This window comes from Panulirus ornatus, chromosome 13 (assembly GCF_036320965.1).
Source record: "Panulirus ornatus isolate Po-2019 chromosome 13, ASM3632096v1, whole genome shotgun sequence".
In the NCBI taxonomy this organism is placed as follows: domain Eukaryota; kingdom Metazoa; phylum Arthropoda; class Malacostraca; order Decapoda; family Palinuridae; genus Panulirus; species Panulirus ornatus.
The window spans coordinates 43,353,215-43,372,129 of record NC_092236.1 but is presented as its reverse complement, the minus strand read 5'-3'; the positions used below and the strand labels follow the sequence as shown (position 1 = coordinate 43,372,129).

The following is an 18,915-nucleotide window of genomic DNA, read 5'->3' as shown; positions in this document are numbered from 1 at the left end:
ATAATGCTTAAGATTAAGCTTTTATGTTTTTTTCCTTGGCATTACCTCTTCTACAATGCATGACAAATATTTCTCTCCACATGATACAGAACGCGCATTAAAATGTTGAAAGATACGATACGAAAATAATTTGGTAGCTGAAACATAGCGAAGGAGCCGACCTCAGTGAAACGGAATGGTGCTGAGCACAGATAAGATACAAACAAGTAAATCTTTGTCTAATCTATTTTGAGACACCTTGTTCTTCTTGTAACGAAATGTCTCATAAAGACTTCGTAACGCTTAGCCCCAAACTCACACACGTTCTCTCGTTCACTACTCTTCAGAGATCACTAACCCAAGTTCTACAACTGAGATCTAATCATTACTCTTGTGCTACAGAGAAGTGCCATCATTTATTCCAGTTCTACAACAAACGATCAATCACGTAAGTTCTGTAACACAGGAGAGATCATTAACTCAAGTTCTACAAGAGAGGTGTTATCTCATATCAAAGTTCTATGACAGAAGTGTGATCACTCACCCAAGTTCTGTACACATGTGAGGTCATATACCCACGTTCTGCAAGAGAGGTATTAACCTACACCAAACTTTCATCATTGTAGTGCGATCAGTTACCCAAGTTTTGCGACACTTGTCAGAAGAAATAATTTCCTCTAGTTCTGTCTTACAAGTGGAGGCTACAATGACTTCTAACAATATCGGTTTTCTTGCATCAGTCGTAACGTGTAAAAACCAAACTGCTGCTATTTCTGGCGGCAGATTTTTACGCTTCCCCACTTGCAGAAATAGGCCAAAGCCTCTCCCAGAGACGTTTTATATATTAAAAGACAGTTATGACGAAATTATACATGGGAGAATAATACAATGGTTTATTCACTCAGTGACAATGGCGAGGACCACACAATAGGCTGGAGGACCTTCGTTGCGTGAGTTTCATCAGAGACACTAAATCTACCTGTCAGATGTGACAACTCCAAAACACGGCGGTCTTCATGGGCAGCAGCAGCGTCCATCACCCTAACTTAATGTTGTGTAAACCGGAAAACGAATGTTAGACGGACGTAGCGTCCACACAACCACACAACCACAACCCGACCCCACCCTTAACGACACCCTGCCTACCCTTCAGGGTCTTGACTCAGTGGTTTGACCGTGTGTGGAGTGAGACGGAAAAACCACAGTTCGACTTGGCTTTCTCCCTAGGTGTTAACACTAGACCCATTACTATGATCTAGACCAAGGATAACATACGTGTGAGTATCACACGGAGGATTAGTGAGCTCTGGGCTCTTATATAACGTGGAGATAGCATAACAACATGTACGTATAGTGGTGTTTCGTTCCTATCATTCCTGCTGTTCTGTGTGCATCAATGCATTCCAATGAAACTATTGTATATGAAACACGCCATTTCTCACGAGTCTAGATTTACGAAGACGAAGAAACCGAACGCTACAACTGAGTTATGTATCAGTCATTATGTAGAACCTTCACTCGACCACATGTTTGGGCACTGTCTCAATACTCGAGCAAGGTCAGCTTGGCACCCAACCTACCTTCCCAGTCAAACAACCTCCTCTATCATAACCTTGGGCAGCTTATCATCCAGTATCCATCATCTCGGTGGTAAGACTACCATCGCAACTAGACAGTCGCTTTTATGTGACTGACTTACAAAACCTGTTCCACATGCAGTGTCAACCTAGTAGCCCACTCCATCTACCTGGTTAATTAATCAGCCTTCTTCCATCTACCTGAGAGACTTTGCATCCTGCTCATTTACCTGGGTGATTCATCAACTTGTACTGCCTACCCACAAGACTTAGAAAACTCCTTCAGGTATCTGTGTCACTCAGCAACCCGATCCATCTACCTAAGTGACTTTACAGTCTGTTCCGTCTACCTGAGAAGTTCAGGAGATTCCTCTATTTACCTGAGTTATAGTGAGTTGGTAACCCACTCTATCGTTATGAGCAGCTCAGAAGTTTGCTTCATTTTCCTTAGAAACTCAACAACCCGCTCCATTTCCCTGAGTGACTTGGAAGACTGCACCATCTTCCTCAATGACTTAGCAACCCACTCCATCTCCCTGAGTGACTTGGAAGGCTACTCCATTTTTCGTAATAACTTAGAAATCTATTGCATTAGCAAAAGGCTTATGATAATTCAATCTATGTTCCTTAGGGCATTACGTATTTGCATTCCAGAGTTTATTGATGATGAGTTTGAGAAGATATATTCTATTAGATTTAAGTTAAAGTACCCTAGATCTTTCATTGATAAATCCCTTAAGCTAGCAAAGAAATCATTTTATAGAGTTGAGCCCAAACCTCCCATTGGCACCAAGAATCTTTTAGTTCTCCCTTTTAATAATAATTTCACTTTCCTTCCCATGTTGCTTAAATCCTTTAATGTAAATGTTGCCTTTAGCAACAATAATACTATAAAGAATATCTTAATCAGGAATTCACCAGAAAATTCTCTTGGTTGTATCTATAAAGTTCCTTGTGGAAACTGTGATGAATTTTATGTTGGTCAGACTGGTAAGGATCTTTCTGTTAGACTTAAGCAACATAAATATAGTATAAGAACGGGACAAGACTCAAATGCCTTGTTTAATCATGTTAAAAACTATGATCATTGTATTGACTGGAGTAACGCCATCTCAGTTATTAACTCTAACTCTATTACCAAGAGAAATACCATTGAATCTTCTATTATTAAATACACAAAGAATTATAATCTTAATATTAGTGATGGTCTATACAAATTAGATAACTTTATTGTTGATAAGATTTGTAAAATGATAAGTTTATGAACGCTCGTTGTATGTTTTGGACAATCACATGTTTACCAAATGGCGTCCTAGCTTCGTCTCTTCGATGTATATCAACTGACTGTTACATTTCTCTCTTGTGTCTCCCCTGATGATGTGATTATTACACGAAAGTGCACTTGGGAACTTTTCGTGTTTCATTTTCCCCGTGGACTTATAGGAATATCTTGATCACGCGCAAAATTGTGATCCTTTCCAATATATATATAAATATATATATATATATATATATATATATATATATATATATATATATATATATATATATATATATATATATATATATATATATATATATATATATATATATATATATATATATATATATATATATATATATATATATATATATATATATATGTATATATATATATATATATATATATATATATATATATATATATATATATATATATATATATATATATATATATATATACCTCGCTGGTGACGGAGTTTGGTAAAGTGTGTGGAAGAAGAAAGTTAAGAGTAAATGTGAATAAGAGCAAGGTTATTAGGTACAGTAGGGTTGAGGGTCAAGTCAATTGGGAGGTGAGTTTGAATGGTGAAAAACTGGAGGAAGTGAAGTGTTTTAGATATCTGGGAGTGGATCTGTCAGCGGATGGAACCATGGAAGCGGAAGTGGATCATAGGGTGGGGGAGGGGGCGAAAATTTGGGAGCCTTGAAAAATGTGTGGAAGTCGAGAACATTATCCCGGAAAGCAAAAATGGGTATGTTTGAGGGAATAGTGGTTCCAACAATGTTGTATGGTTGCGAGGCGTGGGCTATGGATAGAGTTGTGCGCAGGAGGATGGATGTGCTGGAAATGAGATGTTTGAGGACAATGTGTGGTGTGAGGTGGTTTGATCGAGTAAGTAACGTAAGGGTGAGAGAGATGTGTGGAAATAAAAAGAGCGTGGTTGAGAGAGCAGAAGAGGGTGTTTTGAAATGGTTTGGGCACATTGAGAGAATGAGTGAGGAAAGATTGACCAAGAGGATATATGTGTCGGAGGTGGAGGGAACGAGGAGAAGAGGGAGACCAAATTGGAGGTGGAAAGATGGAGTGAAAAAGATTTTGTGTGATCGGGGCCTGAACATGCAGGAGGGTGAAAGGAGGGCAAGGAATAGAGTGAATTGGAGCGATGTGGTATACAGGGGTTGACGTGCTGTCAGTGGATTGAATCAAGGCATGTGAAGCGTCCGGGGTAAACCATGGAAAGCTGTGTAGGTATGTATATTTGTGTGTGTGGACGTGTGTATGTACATGTGTATGGGGGGGGTTGGGCCATTTCTTTCGTCTGTTTCCTTGCGCTACCTCGCAAACGCGGGAGACAGCGACAAAGTATAAAAAAAAAAAAAAAAAAAAAAAAAAATATATATATATATATATATATATATATATATATATATAACGTAAATGGTTGAGCCTTGGTCAAGACATTCAGTTGCCGGTGCCGTCTCACCGAACATGAGAATGTGCTTGGATATGTAGGCCATCTCTTCCACCATCTCCATCACATACCTGGATGGCATTACAATGCTCCTGCCATCACACACCCGGAATGAATGAATGGCTTTGCCATTCCTTTCTCCACTGCACAGTATATGAACCAAGCCAGTTCTCGTGGATCACCATTTTCCCGGGTTGGCTTAACATTTCTCCTTCTACCACAAACCTGAGCTTCGTGGCACACCTACCTCTCCAGTCATGATCTAACATTGACTGTCGTGAGACAGAAACACATCAGCAAGACACCGTCGGAGGCACCGAAGGGGCGTCATCAGAGCAGCCTCTCCGTGGTGCGGGTGTGTGTGAGGAACCCATAGAGATCTCAACAGCTAGCCAACTAGCCGTACGATCACTACACTACGACTTGTGTGGACCACTGGTCACTACAGCCGGCCGACTAGTGTGAACCAGTGGTCACTACAGTCGGCCGACTAGTGTGAACCAGTGGTCACTACAGCCGGCCGACTAGTGTGGACCAGTGGTCACTACAGCCGGCCGACTAGTGCTAACCAGTGGTCACTACAGCCGGCCGCCTAGTGCGGACCAGTGGTCACTACAGCCGGCCGACTAGTGCTGACCAGTGGTCACTACAGCCGGGCGCCTAGTGCGGACCAGTGGTCACTACAGCCGTGCGCCTAGTGCTGACCAGTGGTCACTACAGCCGGGCGCCTGGTGTGGGGCAGCCAGCAGTGAGTCCTCACTAGCAAACAACATTACTGTGGTTTCCGCCTCCTGACGCCAATACGTTACCATGACAGTTCACAGTGCCGTCCAGGGAAGGGAGGGGGACACAAAATTAGGACTCTTTAAGTGTCTTTTTACGAAAATCCACGACTGTTGACCTACAAACACATTTCCTGCACAGCTGAATATACACAAATGCTCTGTTTCTCGCTATGCGGTAAGCGAAAAAATATATATATCTCAATAAAACAGCTATTGGCACCTCACGGCCTGGCGTATACGTCACCCATTCACCATTGGGAGTTTCCCCTCCCTCTTCCCCCCTCCCTCTGGATGGTGGGCCGAGTTAGCACGGGATATTGGCCCGTGACATCGGAGTTCTGAAGGTTGATATTACCTCGTGTTTCTCTCCCCGATATGGATAGTACCCGAGAGCTAGATTAGCCTATACTGGCAAAGAAGGTTAATGATATGGTTAAAGTAAGACGATATGGTAACCTGATATGGGTAAAGTAAGACGATATGCTACACTGATATGGTTAAGGTAAAACGGTATGGTACACTGATATGTTTAGGTAAGGAGATATGCTACACTGGTAAGGTTAAAGTAATGCGATATGGTTCACTGATATGGTTAAGATAGGGCGATAAGCTACACTGATATGGTTAAGATAGGGCGATAAGCTACACTGATATGGTTAAGACAGGGCGATATGCGTGTTGCGATATGGTTAAGGTAAAGCGATTTAATGGCAATGGGGTTAACTGACAAGGCCGCTGGGGTGACGTAAATCTTATATCATCTATATCATAGAATTGTTTAGATCTACAAATTTCTTCAGGGAGATTATGCAGCCATCTTGTGTAACCCTTAACCTCCCCTGCTAATCCCTCAGTTACAAAATATTTCATTATCGATAAGCGATGAATACAGCTGTAGAATGGTAACGCGCGAGGTGATTGCCACGAAAACGATGTTCATCCAGTTTGCTCAACGACACGAAGCAAATTCAACGCCAGCTCCATAAACGAGGCAAAGGGACCACAATGTCGAGTCAGATACCAAAAGAGAACAATGTGAAAACGATGATGTAAAAGGCAGCAGTTGGCGTCCTCCACCAGCAGGAAAAAGAAAGTTTCAAGAGATGGCATAGATAATGTTGTCCCTAATTATTATGGGAGAGGTGATGGATGGGACTGTGGTGGAACAGATGACGTGACCAAGATACTTGAGGTTTCCGTCAGGGAACGGGAGAAATGATCGTGACGGAACCGTTAACGTGACAGTGACGGAATAGGTTACGTGACAGTGACGGAGCAGGTGAGGTGACAGTGATGGAACATGTTAGAAAACAGTGAGGAAACAGGTGAATGACGGTGATAAATGAATCGAGAGAGAGAGAGAGAGAGAGAGAGAGAGAGAGGGGGGGAGTGACGACTCATAAAAAATTAAATGTTCAGTGATTTTTTGTTCCGTGTGAAGACTCTCAGTGTGGATACAATGTCTCATAACACTGATCTGTCCACCACCATCGTACTGGATCCTTGTGTTTGATCTATATCTTTTGTTATCAGTTTATTCTCTGGGGTGACGATTCTTTACCGTCATTCTGGCATAGTCTGAATTAAGCAATAGTTTAAATGGTCCATTGTGATCGAGTAAATGACACTGCCGCCTGACTTGCAAATAATTTTACGTAACTCGTTCTGAATCGAAGAGATTTTCATATATCTATTCAATTGAAATCTTTTATGAACATAAACTTCATCTTGTATTGTGACCGACTTTTGAAAATATCTTACACTCATTTAAGAATTTACTGTCATCTCTTTGGCAGGTTTTAACTCAAAAGGACGCATCAAAAACTACTTTAGGGAAAGGTAAGATAGTCATGAAATCCTACAACGGAATGAGTCGACCGATGTGGGTACTGGTAGGAAGATCAGATGTCATACTGATGATCTTTTCAATAGATCTCATTTTGAAGAGCTGGTAAAGGACAGGAGGTAGTGTGTCCTCTAGTTCCAAGAGGGATACTTGGCCCTGGGAGGAGGCAAAACGTGTCTCTTCAAATGCTTTAGGCACACACACAAACACACACGCGCACACACACACACACACACACACACACAAACACACACACACACGCGCACACACACACACACACACACACCTCCTTAAATGGTGAACCTTCATTTGTAGGTTCTGCACTAACACGAGACAGGAAGTTTTAGAGTGACAGGTACACACTTATCTGTAGAGACAGTCAGGACCGCAGTGACATGTCCTCCTAGAGACGTGGAAAAGCCCTGGTGTGGGTCTTGGTGGAGTGTTACGTACTTCCTGGAGGCACGGAGAGTCACAGTGTGGGTCCTGACGTCACACGGTCGTTCTCGTAATATGGAAAGCCTTACTGTGGGTCCGGAGGTGACACAAACATCATCGGTACTAAGTCCTAGTGCAAGTCCTGAAGTCATATGTAATTCCTAGGAGGATGGCCAATCCTAGTGTGAGTCCTGGAACATAATATCCTCCCTAGAGTCACAGCGAGTTCTGATGTGGGTTCTAAGGGGATGTGTATATCCTAAGGTAGGCAAGGAGCGTCTAGCCCTGATGTGGGGTCCTGCAGTGAAACATTCATCATGGCGACGAGATGGTAGGTACTATGAGCCCGGAAGAACACGCGATTCCTGAGATAATGGTATTTAACGGTGTGGCGACCCGAAGTGAAATGTATTTGTGGGGCAGCACTCAGTCCTGGGCGGTGGACCTGAGACACACCTCCCGCGGGACTGGTGAGGTCTTGAAAGTAGGCCAGAGAAGTATATCCCGAGGGGTTGGGGAGTCCCGGAGGTGGGAGAAAGAATTACCTCTAAAGGGTGTGGTGAGCCCTGGACGCGAGCTTGATGCTCAGCATTTGAAAGTAATGATATCCAAAAGTAGATATTGAACTTGGACTCACAACACCCTACTGCGGTTGTACGCCCTCATGCATTTGATAATCTTCTGAGGAGACGGGCTGGTGTACCCCAGGCAAAATTTTTGTGGTGGAAGTGACTTTAGTCTTCTGTGTGCCAGGGCGGCTCAGTGGACGTGAAACGTCCCTTCGGGGGATAGAATGGTCCTCAGGCTCTCCCTGTGGGTCAGTATAATGAAACGTACATCCGGGGGGTTGGTCGTTATGGTGGGCGGGTCCTAGTAGTTTGGACGTGTTCTGTAACCAATGTTTCACCAAAGCGATCATGTGGACAATCTTTTGGCTATTTTTCCATGGTAATTCTTAGATGGTCTCTTTGTACACAAAGAGGTCTACCTGTGAGTAGGAACGTGTTTCTTTACTTTTCTGCTCTATGATCATCCTGTACCGAGCTCCTGCAGCGTTCCAGAAGCGCGCTGGGCGAGACCATAGATCAAAGAGTGTGGCTATGTGAAGCTGGTGCATGACAACCTAGGAGTGAGCGTTCCTCGACCAGACTGTAACTCATCTCCGTCCAATGATGCTGCAACCTCCCTCGAGGTAGTTTCTCTCTCGTAGTGTAACCATTTACTGGCAGAGTCAGGCATCTCTCTCTCTCTCTCTCTCTCTCTCTCTCTCTCTCTCTCTCTCTCTCTCTCTCTCTCTCTCTCTCTCTCTCTCTCTCTCTCTCTCTCTCTCTCTCTCTCTCTCTCTTTTTGTATGCATATCATTGCATAAGTGTCTATTTATCTTTACATATGACTCCTCAATTGCATTAACTGTACTTTCAGAATAAAATGTACACAAATCAGGGACGGATTCCAGAGAGACAGACCACTAAACACAGCAGAGACGTTAGCCAGACGCACCGACATTACGGGCATGACCTTCGTGTTTGATAACAGACTGCACGTCAATAAATAAGGATCAGAATAGACAATAACATCAGCTGGGTCCACCGTGCTCTCCCACGACCGCGCCCTCCATCACGACACAGCAGCCACCACCTGCAGTATCTGCTGGTGGTGGGAAACCAGGGCTCCTTGTATCACCCCCTAGTGTGACTCGAGCGAGACGTGCCTCAGGGTCAGCAAGCGCTGGCTATGAAATGAACAATAATTTTCACCTTAAGAGTAAGAAAAGATAGAAACGGGTTTCGTTTCCTGATGAAGAGCATTTTCATATATCATTTTTCAAGATTTGGTTGAATTAGGAGAGTAAATTACACAATTGTTATGAGCCTTTGATATCATCAGTTGGTGCATCCTGGCAAGAGAGGTCAAGCATGAACACTAGCGACTGTGTGGAACTTTCGCCTGTTATGTTATACTGACAAGTTCTGGTTATTGTCGTCCCTGAGTTGTTTGTATGATACGACACACAACTTTATTTCTAATATATATATATATATATATATATATATATATATATATATATATATATATATATATATATATATATATATATATATATATATATATATATATATATATATATATATATATATGTATAAATATATATATATATATATATATATATATATATATATATATATATATATATATATATATATATATATATATATATATATATATATATATTCTTTCTTTCTTTCAAACTATTCGCCATTTCCCGCGTTAGCGAGGTAGCGTTAAGAACAGAAGACTGGGCCTTGGAGGGAATATCCTCACCTGGCCCCCTTCTCTGTTCCTTGTTTTGGAAAATAAAAAAAAAAAAAACGAGAGGGGAAGATTTCCAGCCCCCCGCTCCCTCCCCTTTTAGTCGCCTTCTACGACACGCAGGGAATACGTGGGAAGTATTCTTACTCCCCTATCCCCAGGGATATATATATATATATATATATATATATATATATATATATATATATATATATATATATATATATAATATATATATATATATATACACATAAGTAATGTAAGGGTAAGAGAGATGTGTGGAAATAAAAAGAGCGTGGTTGAGAGAGCAGAAGAGGGTGTTTTGAAATGGTTTGGGCACATGGAGAGAATGAGTGAGGAAAGATTGACCAAGAGGATATATGTGTCGGAGGTGGAGGGACGAGGAGAAGTGGGAGACCAAATTGGAGGTGGAAAGATGGAGTGAAAAAGATTTTGAGTGATCGGGGCCTGAACATGCAGGAGGGTGAAAGGCGGGCAAGGAATAGAGTGAATTGGATCGATGTTGTATACCGAGGTCGACGTGCTGTCAATGGATTGAATCAGTGCATGTGAAGCGTCTGGGGTAAACCATGGAAAGTTCTGTGAGGCCTGGATGTGGAAAGGGAGCTGTGGTTTCGGGCATTATTGCATGACAGCTAGAGACTGAGTGTGAACGAATGTGGCCTTTGTTGTCTTTTCCTAGCGCTACCTCGCACACATGAGGGGGGAGGGGATATTATTCCATGTGTGGTGAGGTGGCGATGGGAATGAATAAAGGCAGACAGTGTGAATTGTGTGCAAGTGTATATATGTATGTGTCTGTGTGTGTATATATATGTGTACATTGAGATATATGGGTATGTATATTTGCGTGTGTGGACGTGTATGTATATACATGTGTATTGGGGTGGGTTGGGCCATTTCTTTCGTCTGTTTCCTTGCGCTACCTCGCAAACGCGGGAGACAGCGACAAAGCAAAATAATAAATAAATAATACATATATATATATATATATATATATATATATATATATATATATATATATCACGGTGTACTCGGACTCTGCCTGCCAATGAGTCACTAGGATAAATTCTAATGTCAATAGGAATTTTGATTGTGTAGGAAAGAAATGAGAAGGGGCCCAGGTGAGGATATTCCCTCAAGGGCCCAGTCCTCTGTTCTCAACGCTACCTCGCTAATGCGGGAAATGGCGAATAGTATGAAAGAAAAAGAAAAAAGATATATATATATATATATATATATATATATATATATATATATATATATATATATATATATATATATATATATATTATTTCTTCCATACATAATCAAAATTCCCACAGGCGATATAATCTATCTGAGTGCGTGTAAGATCACGGGTACACCAGGTGAGCAGATCACACCTGATACAGCGCGTGAGCAGATCACGCCTGGTACAGCAGATTAGCAGATCATGCCTTGTACACCGCGTGAGTAGATGACGCCTGGTGCACCAGGTGAACAGATCACGCCTGGTGCACCAGGTGATCAGATCACGCCTGGTGCACCGTGTGAACAGATCACGCCTGGTACACCGTGTGAGCAGATCACGGGCACACCAGGTGACCAGATCACGCCTGGTACAGTTATCCAGTAACAAGGACAGAAGAACAATAGAGAATACCCCAGTCCTCCCGTCTCCCTCGTATGCAACATTCTTTTCTTTTTCCTCTCTCTTCCTCACTTGATTCACTCCACCGTCTCTTCTCTCCTGTTCTTCTTCCGTCTTTTTTCTTTCCACTACTTCTTCATCTTCCCTTCCATCTTCCTCTGCTGCAGAGGGTGCAGTAGGAGTGGGTCACTGCTGCTGGCTGTCTCCTCTCCAAGGAACACCCTCGCACACCCTGACGGACCCAGCCAGACTGAGGTCGGATAGTCTTATGGTGGAAGGTGTGTGTGTGTGTGTGTGTGTGTGTGTGTGTGTGTGTGTGTGTGTGTGTGTGTGTGTGTGTCGAATCCGTGTTTATTCAACGGAATACTATCATTCCTCACAACGGACCCCCGACATCCCTCCCTAGCCCACCAAATCTCTCCCTCCTAACTTTCATTTTCTTTTTGCCCACCCAACCTTCCCTCTCTCCCCTCCCTACCACCCCATCCCTGCCGTCCAGCCCTACCATGCCATCCTTACCCCCTGCCCATTTTCTCTCCCCCGCCCACCCTGCTACCTTACCCTTACCTCGCTGCCCACGCCCCTTCCCCACCTACCTTCTTCCCCTGCCCTTCCTAACCCACTGTTTACATAATGTCTGCATATGAGCTTAGCATTAACACCAAACTGACATTTCGAGAAGTTCTCCGAGACGGAAACACAAACTAATACATCACAGGTGTGTTAAATGAAACGACAAATCTAGAAAGGTGTCTCACTGCAAAGACTTAATGTCTTAAGCGATACAGACGTTGAGTAATCAAGGAATACTTCACACAAAACTGCATGAACTCTTTAAACTGACTTCTATTCCACCAAGAAATTAAACGAATCAAGCCATTACCTCGCCAACAACGACTAATCAAATAGTTTCATTTGCAGTGAAGTTAAACCATTCCTCTCCAAGGCCACCAGACAAGAACAGACAAGTGAACCAAAGAATATCTTTGACATGTACTGCAAAACCCAAATGAGTCCTGCCTACGAAACATAGGAGATAGTATTGAAAGGTAAACCCATGCTAAAAGTGAAATACCATAACCCTGAAGATAAACTGAATAAAGTATATCACAAGAAGAGTAAAGTTAGTAATATCTTAATAAAAGGAAAAATCTATCCGAAATACCAACACTTAAAAGGTTAACAATGTCATTTATCAGTTATCGTGTAATAATGAAGATCGTAAACCTCAAAATCCTGTGAATTACGTCGGTATGACCGCAACGACTTCGGTGATACGTAGCTTCTTGTACAACTCTCCGAACACTGTAGATAGAAACGTAAGAAAACAAGCGAAAGTGAAGAGATTAATGAATACCGATGAAAGTTTTGTCTTCCATGAAATATGCCTGAGAGAATGTGTGTGTGTGTGTGTGTGTGTGTGTGTGTGTGTGTGTGTGTGTGTGTGTGTGTGTTCACAGGTGATTGTACAGGTATTTGTGTTTGTGCGAGGTTACGTATTTTTTTCAGCACGGGGGAGAGTCCTACACTCTTCATCTTTCTTTACCATCAAGTAAGTTTTAAGTCTCCTGTAATGTTGCAGGCAACGATGATTTCTTCATCCTCTCATTCCATCTCAGCTTCCTTAATTCAGGTGCCATCTTAGTTGTCCTTCTCTTGATTCTATCTACTGATTATTGGTGTTTAAGTGGGGTGACCTGACTAGAAAAGCATATTCCTGCTTTGTTCCATACTATCCTGAGAGCACTTTACGGAGCATCTCCTTATTCACATACTTACATGTGATTCTGATGATTGCCAGCAAACAGTTCGTCTCCTGAACAGCTGTGATATGGAACTCTGGCGATAAGTGAGGCACAATGTCCACTCTCAGGCCCCTTTCACATACATATTCCTGTAGCTTATTTCCCTCTAGATCATACAGATGCGAGGCTATTCTTTCCTTGATACTTTGCATCTTCTCAGACTGAATTTCTCTAACCATTCATTATACCAACTTCAGAGTAGTCTAACCATTCATTATACCAACTTCAGAGTAGTCTAACCATTCATTATACCAACTTCAGAGTAGTCTTTCATGATCTCAGCATCATTAAATAATGTGTTCAGTTAAGCGTCCCGTTCACCAGGCTGGTCTGTAAAGTGTACCAAGAAGTCTAGGAAGCAGCCTTTCCATCCAGCTCGTTGGACTGAAGACGAAGCTCACTCTGTCACACAAGTCTAAGAGGTCTGTAACGCATGACCTCCCTTCGCTCAACTTGTGGTGTCTCCCATTATTTTACAAACCACGCTTGTTTAAGAGATTGGTCTGTAATCCAACTCAGCTTCTCAATCACCTTTCCTAAAGACAGGTACATTTTTCCTCTTCCACTCCTTTCGCCCTACATACTTCCTTTAACGAAACGATGATCATTATTTTTGAGCGGCTTAGTAAGTGTTCTTACACATTCCTTGAACACATATGAGGATACCTCATCAGGACCATGAAACGTACATGAGTCAATGTATCTTAATACTCTAGTTACGTGTTCCCTGACAACTTCAATGCTTTTTGATAATCCTCCTTATCCCACCTGGTAAAACACTTGAACATATCATTCAGCTCCTTACAGAAAATACACATCATCCTCAACAGTTCTTTCCTCAGAGTCCCTAGCCTCCTTTGCTCCTCTTTAACTACCCTTTAAAGTTTCTGTGCTCCACCGACCTTGCTAGACTCGTGTCTTATTCTCTTATAACTCAAATACTGTCTGGCTGTTGTATCATCTTTATTTCCTCCATACATCATCTCTAAGCTCTATTGCCCTACTGAACCTCGTGTTTCTCTTTTTCGATCTTTATTCCATCTGCATGGAGTTCATGAAACCACCTACAGCAATGCCTGTACTCTGGCTGTAGAACTCCTTTTTCCCAGTTCACATACACCAGGAAAATATTCCGTTCTGTGTAACTGCCACGATATTTCCTCTTTGAGTCTTGTCTCCCCCATGATCCATCCCACTTTTGTGTCAAACTCAAGAGTTGATGTATCAGTCTTTAGTCATTGTATGTTTAGTGGTTTTCTGATGTATGATCACTTCTGTATATGTTCGAGGAACTTGTGCCTCCATAACTCTCCATTTCTATAAGAATCTAAATTTTTCAAGTATACATCCTTGCAACCGAAATTTTTACCATTATCAAATATTACAATCTCCGAAAAATGGGTACTTCTGCTTCCTTCACCTTTCTGACTGTTCATTCATTAAAACTGAAATTGTTCTGAGTCAGTACATTAACTGGAAGTTTGTAAATCATCAGAGCCACTATATCCTTGCTTCACAAAATGATTTTGTTTATAATGATGTATATGAATGAATCTTCCACCCTTATTACCTGAATTCTAAGAGCCACTTCCACGCTCTTCTTTACCTCCACTGTCTTCACAAGTTGTCGTGTACCACTCTGGACAGATTAGGCCAGACATTGAATGCTCGATTATGTTTTTGAACTCTACTTCCCTTCCATATACCTCCTGGCTGTCTGTATTTGTGTATATGATCTTTAGCCTGAAGCACGTTTTACTTATCAAACTCGGCCTTGCTGAGCAAGAAGTGGTAGTGTTGCTTACCGCTCTCTTGCCTCATTTGGTCTTCCTTGTTATTTCTTTTTATGTCTGGATTCTTTAGCTCCCCCCCCACTTCCCTTTTTTTTTTGGTCTGTTCTTTCTGACAAACACCCGTGTCAACTCTTCCTTCTTAGCATGGTCACTGGCCTACTTGAGCACCTCTAGTGGTAGTACATATCTCATCCTTTTATGTCTGGCCTGTATTTACCGATTCTCCTAGATTCATTACCTCTTAGACTTGCACTGATCAAGTCCATAACATCAAATAACTTTTTGCCACGCTTTCCGTCCTTAGCTTCCCGCTCCTCTTCGTCCTTAGCTTCCCGCTCCTCTTCATTCTGATGTTCATCTGCCATCCAGATGATCGTCACTGCCTCACGTACCAGTATATCAACTTTACTCTGTCTCACTGGAAGTTGTCTCAGCTGTGGATCAACTCCTGTATTCGCAACACGTTCTCCTCCTGAGGTCGTCTTTTTCCTAGAATATTCATTTTCACTGCGGCTCATTTATCCTTATCAGTTTGGACTCTCTTTAAATGTATCTCCCAGTGCTCCACTCTCTCAGCTGAGAAAACTCTCATCTTTGTAGCATTGTTCTGTATGTTACCCTGTCTCTCTGGTACAGGATCCTCAGACCTGTCTCGGTTCACTTGCCTCTGCTCTGCGGCTTTCCTTCTCATCCCTCAAGATCATCTAGATCCTGTCTCTCATTTCCTTCAGTCTTCATTGCTCTTGGAGTTTTAGGCAGAATTATTTCCTGATATATCTTCCACTTTCCACGTGTCTGTGTATGTGTGTGTGTGTGTGTGTGTGTGTGTGTGTGTGTGTGTGTGTGTGTGTGTACGTTCTAAAAAGAAATCAGTAAATACATCAGTCTCATCCTAAAGTCATTCTCTCTACATATTCACCGCAACACATCACCTTCCTTCTACATGTTCACCACAACAGGTCACCTATATCCACATGTTTACCTCTGCGTACCACATCCACACGTCCAACACACCACCCTCCCTCCACATGTTTACCTCTACGTACCACACCCACACGTCCAACACACCACCCTCCCTCCACATGTTTACCTCTACGTACCACATCCACACGTCCAACACACCACCCTCCCTCCACATGTTTACCTCCACGTACTCACGTCCAACCCACCTCACTCAGCCCACATGCTCACCCTCAGCCCCAGCCAAACACCACCTGCCTCACCACACATTATAAACGAGCCTGAGGGGGAAGGTGTGCCAACCCTCCAGGCTGATCTCTGGCGTGACCCCGAGAAGGTCTACTCATGACTCCACTTTTGCTTCATGTACTGACGCAGACAGCGCTCGCAGGCTTCAGTATGAGGTATCATACACGGTCACAGTAGTCATGCAGAGTAAGTTATGTGAGGTTGTGAACCTGGTCATGGGAAGTTAGTCATGCCAAAAGTTATCATTGCTGTTGGGAATGTAAGCAGTCAGGATGCGCTTATTCTTTAAGTTAATCTTATCTATGAACAACATTTTTTTTAAAGTTAACAATAGCTCCCACCTTCAGGTCGTTTCTAAATGAAAGAAAATTAAGAAGTGCGAACCGTTCTTCCACTACGTGAAGACTAATTGTATACTTTGAAAAGGAAATAAAGTTAAAGAGCTCTACAGTACGGTTGGGGAAAAAGGAAGTAGACATGGAATCAGCCAACGTTCATAATATATCTATAAAGACGTTGTAACCACCTTGGTGTTGCGTGGCCTGACTGGAAGAGGAAGATCACAAGTCTCGTCATCTCGAGAGCACGAGGAAGGAGACAAGCACTAATACGGTCAAACGATGGAGATTCAAGGTAAAAACTGGGAGAGGATATGCGCTGAAAGGTGAATTGCTTTTGATCGGACTTATGTCGAGAAAGGTGGAAGAGGAGATCCCTCAAATATGCACACAGTTCTCCAGACAAAAGTGGATCTGTAAAGGTGAGTAACTGCTTTGAAGGGATATACATCTGAGACCTACACGGAAGCTCCAGTTTTTTTAGGCAAAAACGTAAATATTTCAGTAATGGACCATCCAAGAAAGATTAAGGATTAATCAAAATGTAAGTACATCGAGAGAGCCGAGTGTTTGAAAAAGCTTTTCAAAGGATAAGACAAGGGCAAGGAACTTTCTTTTCAAGAGAAGTAGAATAAAATCTGGGTATGGATGCAGTGAAATTTGGTTAGATTACATACATCCCACCGAGAATTCTCGTCTAGCATTAGAACAGCAGAAATCAAAATAAGATCAGAAATAGGCTCAAACTCAAAGGAAGCGGAAAAACGAATAGTTGTCTCATCATATGAAAATTTCAACAATATAATCACGGTATAAAATCAATTTACCATTACAGCCTTAGTCGATGGAAGGCCTTTGGAAGAATTTGAAAAGTCTGCATATCTTATTTGACTACTTGCGTAACTTTTGACAATCTGGCCTCTTGTTATGAGAGGAATATTGTAGCATGATATTCCAGTTACTGTTAAACTCAGTAGTCACGTCCTACTCTGTGTTCTCAATGCTATTCTATGCTTAACTTGTAATAAACAAACTAAGAATGACAACGCTCTTTCTGCCATTCTTATACGATCAATGAAAATGTAAATAATACTAACAGGGGCTATGAATATTCATCTTTTGAGTGTTAACGATACTGTCTTTGAGTGTTCGACAAGTGAATAATACCAAGACCAGACCCGCCGCGTTCATCAGTCCTGGGGCCTCCAGGTGATAGCCTTAGTTCTTTCAAAGTCAGGTTCTGGCTAATCTAAGTGTCGACTCAGCTTGGCGGAAATCCTGGATCCTGGAGAGTGGCAAGACCGATATAAATGTGGCAATTGGCTTCAGTATCCAATGATACAAGACTTGCTGTGTGAAATGCGGTAAAGGATCATTCTAACTGCTACAGAATCTTCGCAATGTAGGACTTTCAAGACTAAACGACGATGAAGCACTTCTCAAGGTCACTGCATTAAAAATTTTCGCTTTTCTATTCTGACAGTGTCTCATCTGTGAAATAATCTGAAGTAAAACAAACAACTAATTCACTATTTCTTCCCCAGAAACAATGACAGAGCACTTATCTATGATGATCTGCGGGCTCCCACCTGATACTACTGCCACTGAGAGAGGGAAGTCTAAGATAGTAGTATAACTGGCCCCTCACACGACCTTACTCTCACTGATAGACCTGCCTTTTTTTCTGTTCACTGTATCAACATTCATGGTCTCGATGGTAACCTATCTTCTGTTGAACGCCAAATGTCTATAACCTCTTATAACATCTTACTTTTCTTTGAGACCCAACTGTCTAACAATGTTCTCACCAGCCTCTTTTTCATATCCAGCCACAATATCCATTTATAATTGTGGTTCAAAAATGGTATGTGTGTGCTTTTTCGATATCAGCACACTTGTTGCACTCCTCGAAGACCTTCAGTCCCCAAATTTTGATGTCTTTTGGCTCGACGAATGTCTCTCAACTGACACACTTTTCCTTTATTTCGCATACTGACTCGCCTAATTCTACAAACTTTGTAGCTTTCTTCGACTATCTAAACTCCAGCCATGAGACTGTGGCATCCTTTCACCCGCATGCCGAGATCCTTTACTATGTGGATTTCAACGTTCACCATAGGGAATGGTTGAATTCCTCCCATGCTGATGCTTTGGGGAATGAAGCTCTCACATTTTCTACTCAAAATGCTGGAGCAGATTATCTCAACCCATATTCCTGACCACTATGACCAGTCCCCTAATCTTCTGGATCTGTTTTTTTCACATTCAATCCTTTGCCCTGTTCATGCACAATCTCTACCCCAATTGCTTCATCTGAGTATTCCCAAAAATGTATCTATTCCAATGGCACCTCCCTTCCAGCAGCCTCTTCTAAACTTATATAATATCATCTCAACAAAGCTTAAGAAAAGTTCTTTTCTAACGCTTCTTGGGCAAATTGCAAGGG

At 42.1% G+C, this 18,915-nt stretch overlaps 1 protein-coding gene across 1 annotated transcript in view; it reads right to left on the bottom strand.

The window, feature by feature from the left end:
- Positions 1-18,915, bottom strand: part of LOC139752822 (uncharacterized) — a 266,488-nt gene that overhangs the window by 246,404 nt on the left and 1,169 nt on the right. The gene's annotated exons all lie outside the window — the stretch shown is intronic.